The sequence below is a fragment of the Vicia villosa genome, linkage group LG1 (genome assembly GCF_029867415.1).
Source record: "Vicia villosa cultivar HV-30 ecotype Madison, WI linkage group LG1, Vvil1.0, whole genome shotgun sequence".
In the NCBI taxonomy this organism is placed as follows: Eukaryota; Viridiplantae; Streptophyta; class Magnoliopsida; order Fabales; family Fabaceae; genus Vicia; species Vicia villosa.
The window spans coordinates 108,692,436-108,698,543 of NC_081180.1; the positions used below are offsets into that span (position 1 = coordinate 108,692,436).

At 39.8% G+C, this 6,108-nt stretch overlaps 1 non-coding gene across 1 annotated transcript; it reads right to left on the reverse strand.

Annotated features, from left to right (window-relative positions):
* Window positions 1–3,999: 3,999 nt before the first annotated feature.
* LOC131645383 (small nucleolar RNA R71) lies at window positions 4,000–4,106 on the reverse strand. The gene has a single exon (XR_009297008.1). It is a non-coding gene; the product is annotated as a small nucleolar RNA R71 (small nucleolar RNA).
* Between the last annotated feature and the right edge of the window lie 2,002 nt (window positions 4,107–6,108).

A 6,108-nucleotide genomic window follows, 5' to 3' on the forward strand; every position in this document is an offset into this window, starting at 1 on the left:
TCACATCTCATGAAGCCTGCTCAGTCACTCGACCTCACCTACTGCCGTGACTCCCACTTGGTTTCACCCCGCCATGATGGCCGATACACTTTGGTCGTCAACAAAGTTCTTATTCCTTATGTCATCCTTCCGTGCCCCGAAGGAATCAACATCCGTTATGTTCAACGTTGGAGGCTCATTGAAGACAATCCTCAAGATAACCAACCTGAACATCCTAATGAACCTGTGGATGCAAATGAAGAAGAACTCAACCAAGGACAAGCTGATGTCAACCAACCTCCTCAAAACAACCCTCCACCTATCACTCTTGAAGCCATGTATGCTGCAATTCAACGACAAGACCACCTATTTCAAACTATGCAGACTAATCAAAATGAAACACTGAGGCTTATTCGAGAGATGCAACAGGAGCACCGTGACTATGCTATTAGGAACGAAGGCCAATACACTGAAATTGCTACACAATTGCATGATCTTAACATTCGTGTGAATGGCTCTCCTATTGATAGACGTCGCCGTGTTCGTACAAGAGGCACAAGCAGTTCTCGCAACCGCAACACTGAGGAGTAGTTCTCATGCACCGAGGACATTGCATCATCTAAGTCTGGGGGAGTCGTATTACTTGCTTTAGTTTCCTTTCCTTTTAGTTTATTTCCCTTCCTTGTAATGTTTTTCTAATTCAATAAAGAATATTTATGGAATTTCAAGTCTTATCTTTATAATTCCGTAGTTATTTCAATTTCTTCCATTTTCTTGAGCCATAACAAAAATTTTGCTCTTAAACGATAAACGCAAACCCCACACGTTTGAGAAATACGAAGCTACTCAAACACTCAACGCATAGAAATTGATTCAAGTCAATACCCTTATTGTCCCAACACTCTAAAACCCCCAAGTATGCGTAACCAATTTGAATACCCGTTATACCAAAACCATCGACTTTAATTTTTGAGGTAACCCTTAGTAGTTTATTCTAGCAGTCGGCACCGTCTTAGATACAAACTACGCAGAGAGTCGATGAACATAAGTGTATGATCCTCATAATAATAATTATGTACTTAACCATAATAAGAAATGTGCCTACTAAGTAAGGTGATCCTCACAAGATCATTTAACCTAACGGTCGCAAATCTCAAATACAAAGAATTTAAAAACTCATTGTCGATTGGTTCAGAAGTCATCTGGTACTGAACTTGGTAGGAAGGACTATTGTCTGATTCCCCACAATCTACAAGTGAATGCTAAGGAGTATACCACATATTGTGCCAGAACTCCATGAGAAGGATCATAGTCACTAACCGACTACTCTGCTATGTGCGTGTCAAGATAATGGGCTTAATGTGATTGCGCGCGAATGAAAAGGGTAAAACATGATGACGAGTCAAAAGGTCGAGCTATAATGGCATGATTCGGATTGGTATGCATACTGGGAGTTGTCTAGTGTCGCTACTATAAGTTTATTATTTGAATCTGCAACATTATTTTCAAACAAAAACACAATGTAGCTGAGTATGACCGAGCGACGTGGTGGAAGTGTGTTTCATTTATCTTTATCTTATTATTTTGCTTGAGGACAAGCAAAGGTTCAAGTCTGGGGGAATTTGATAACACGATTTTATATCGTATATTTAGCTTGAAATCCATAGATATTTATAGCATTTTCCATTTAATATGTTAATTTATTATGATATTACGCGAGTATTTGCTTTGTTTCAGGTTTTACACTCTAATTACGACTATTTGCGAAAAGGAAAGAAAATGGAGCTTAAATGACCAATATTTATGCCTAAAGGATGAAAAAGGAGTGCTGAAGTGAAAGAGGGGTGCAATTAGAACCCAAAAGGCCCAAAAGAGACAGTTCAGCCCACTATGGAACCAAAGGCGCGTGGCCCAAACCTTCCCAGCAAGTGGAGACGCACGTCTCCAACGTTCTTCTGCCACGTCACCAAGAGGAGACGCCCGTCTCCAACTGCTCCTAGATTTTCTCCACTTGAGACGCACGTCTCAAGTCCTGCACCCAGTCTTCCTGAAGAATCGGAGACGCACGTCTCCACACCCAGTCTGCAAAGTCTCCTCTTTTCACGCAACGTCACAGCAAAACCTCTCCTATAAATAGAACCTGCTACCTCACTTCCAAAGAGTCCGATTTCCTGCTAACGAAGTGCTGCCGAAATTGTACCGCGAATCATATTTTTTATTCTGCTTTCATTCAAACACTTATTTTCTCACAACGATTTCTACACCGGAAATTGTTGTGAACTTTTTATAAATCTAGCCTTACGTTAGATTTATCGTTTTTATTTCCTTGTTTTATTTTCTGCCCGTTTAACTTCCGAAGAACGATCCAGCCAACTTGTGGTGGAGGTTCGATACTTGAAGATTTACTTGCCATTTATTTAATTCAGGTTTAATATTTACCGCCTCATTTATATTTTTATTTGCATGATATATTGTATGCCTATTAACATGCCTATTATTATAAACCGAATTTGTTTATGCATGTTTAACCATATTAATATGTCTGGCTAAATTACTAAGGTGTCGGTATGTAAAGTAAGTTAACCGTAGGGATCCGAAATAAATTGGCTTAATTATGTTTTATTAAATATCACTTATTTTTGGTTTATATGTCTAATTTAATTAGTAAGTCTTAAAACCAATAGAGCGAAAGTTTGAGGGGTTAAGACGGTCAAAGGTTAAAATCAATAGAGCGAAAGTTTGAGATCTTTAACTGGATAGTAGACATAGGACATTAGTTTTAAGGATGGCGAAAGCGTATTAAAACTAATTGGGACTTATTTATTTTCAAAAATTGTTTTTACACCCGAGCGGGATGGCGGAAGCGTACGTTTGGGATATTAGCATGTTCCGAGTCAATAGAGCGAAAGTTTGAGATTAGGAGATTTAAATAGATAACAACTTCATAAAATAGGCATTTTATTAATTGCGTTGTTTCCAAAAAGCTCTTCTAAAATCTAATGGGATGGCGAAAGCGTACATTAGGATTAGGATAGTAATCTGAATCAACAGAGTGAAAGTTTGAGACGAGGATTTTTAATCAATTTAATTAGTAAAGATTTTTAGTTAAATTATGCAAAAGCCAATGGACCTTCGGATTACCTTAAGTTAAACGAAATACATACTGATACCTGTCTTTTATTATATTCTTTATTTCTCACTATCACTCTCCCTTAGAAACAATCAAAATTTTAGTAGCCCTAGCTTTACATAGTAACCTTAGATAACGGTAGATCGATTCATAGTCCCTGTGGATTCGATATCTTTTAAAATTACACGACACGACTGTGCACTTGCAGTCATCAGATTTATAGACACGTAAAGTCGCGATCAAGTTTTTGGCGCCGTTGCCGGGGACTATTTAAGTCGATATCGTAACTCACTGTTACACCGTAGAGACTAGGACAATTCTTCCTTTTCTTTCTGAACGATTGTATGCCAAATACTCGTTCACAAGGAGGAGATTTAATACAACGAATTAACGAGATCGAACGTTTCATTAACGTCAAACGTCGAGCTCGCAATCTTCCCAAAGTAGCACCAATTCCTATTAATCAGGAATTGACTTTTACTGATCAAATCAATCAAATTATCCCGAAGTTAGAGATGGCTGCTATTCGTCCTCTTAGAGACTATGCCGCTCCTTCGCGCGCTGAACCGCATTCAAGTATCGCACCACCTGCGATTGAGGCAAACAATTTCGAACTGAAACCTTCGCTGGTCCAAGCTGTTCAACAGAATCAATTCTCTGGAAGCCCTGTAGACGACCCTAACCTCCATTTATCTGTGTTCGTGCAATACGCCGACACTGTCAAAGCCAACAACGTTAGTCCCGAAGCTATTCGATTACGTCTCTTTCCTTTCTCCTTGAGAGATAGAGCTAGAGCGTAGCTTCAATCCCTGCCTTCCAATTCCATAACTACATGGGACGAATTGAAGAGAGTATTCTTAGCGAGATACTTTCCGCCTAGCAAAACTGCTATGCATAGAGGTCAAATCAAGGGATTTACCCAGAAAGATAACGAATCACTCTTCGAAGCTTGGGAACGTTACAAGGACATGCTTAGAATATGCCCTCATCATGGACTCGAACCATGGCTGATCATCCATACTTTCTATGGTGGTCTCTTATATAACACTAAAATGACTATAGATGCCGCTGCTGGCGGAGCATTAATGGACAAACCCCATGATGAAGCATACAAACTCATAGAGAACATGGCACAAAATCATTACCAATGGGGTGGAGAACGAGCCGCTCTATAGAAAGCCCAAACCAAAGGAGGAATGTACGAAGTAAGTGGTATAGACCGCGTTAATGCTAAAGTAGATGCTTTAACTCAAAAGATCGAGAACTTAACCATCACTCCTTCAGCCACCGCTGCTGCTGTAACACCTAACTGCGAGATTTGTGGATTGACTGGACATGTAGTTGCCGAATGTCAACTCTTGACTGGAGTCCCATCTGATCAAGTAAACTATGCTTAAGGAAACCCTTATTCTAACACGTACAACCCTGGATGGAAAAACCACCCGAACTTTTCTTATAAGAACAACACTGCGTTGTACGCGCCTGGACAAGCACCTGCTGTACCACCTGGCTACCAAAAAGCGCCTGTAGCTGCTCAAAATACCCCTAGGAAGTCAAATCTAGAAATCATGATGGAGAACTTTATAGCTTCCCAACAACAAACCAATAAGGACTTCCTGAACCAAAACATCCACAACAGCGAGAAACTAAAACAACTATCGAACAAAGTAGATGCTTTAGCTACTCATAACAAAATGTTAGAAACTCAAATCTCACAAGTAGCCCAACAACAAGCACCTACTGCTGCCCCTGCTGGCACGTTTCCTGCTCAACCACAACCTAATCCTAAAGGACATGCGAACGCAATAACACTACGAAGTGGAACGAATTACGATGGACCCATAGATCCTAGAACTCAAAACGCGCCCATGTCACAACAAGAGCCAAAGGAAACCCAAAAGAAAACAACTGACGAACAAACTGCTAAGACTGATGAGAACAATAACGAAGTGGAACCTGAAAAAGAGAAACCTTATGTTCCACCACCGCCTTATAAGCCACCAATTCCTTATCCTCAGAGATTAGCTAAATCAAACACCGAAGCGCAATTTAAAAGATTTGTAGAACTTCTGAAACAATTAAACATAACCATACCATTCACAGAAGCCATAACTGAAATGCCTTCGTACGCTAAATTCCTAAAAGAAATATTATCAAACAAAAAGAAACTCGAGGATAACGAAACCGTAACACTTACCGCTGAATGTAGCGCTATCATCCAAAATAACATGCCTCCAAAACTGAAAGACCCTGGTAGTTTCTCTATACCCTGCGTAATAGGTAAAACCATTATAGAGAAAGCCTTGTGCGATTTAGGAGCTAGTGTTAGTTTGATGCCTCTTTCAACCTGTAAGAAACTAAATCTAGGTGAGCTTAAAGCAACGAGAATGTCTCTTCAACTAGCTGACCGTTCAGTAAAATACCCTGTAGGAATGTTAGAGAATATCCCTGTTCGTGTAGGTCAATTCTACATCCCAACTGACTTCATCATTATGGATATCCAAGAAGATTCTAACATCCCGATCATATTAGGAAGACCATTTTTAGCAACCGCTGGTGCAATTATAGACGTAAAGCGAGGAAAGCTTACTTTCGAAGTAGGAGAAGAGAAAATAGAATTTATCCTTTCCCAATTCCTAAAAGCACCTTCTATAATATACACATGCTGTTCTGCTGACATAATCGACGAGTGTGTCAAAGAAATAAAATCCGAACCAAATAAGGAAACCGAGATCCTAAGAATTCCTATGCCGCCAATTCTTGAAGATGACAACTGGCGTGAGGAATATCAAGATGACCACCTGAGTGAATGCTTAGCTTTAACTCCCGATCCTATACCTGGACCTAAGAAACCTGCTATAAAGTTGTGACAGTATCAATGGTCGAACGGGATCAAGTGCACTTGTATGTTCTGCACAATGAGATTGAGGTTGAGCCGTTTGTTGAAATGCACAAGGTTGTTCTCCGAGATTTAAATCCAAATAGAAATGAGAACTGGA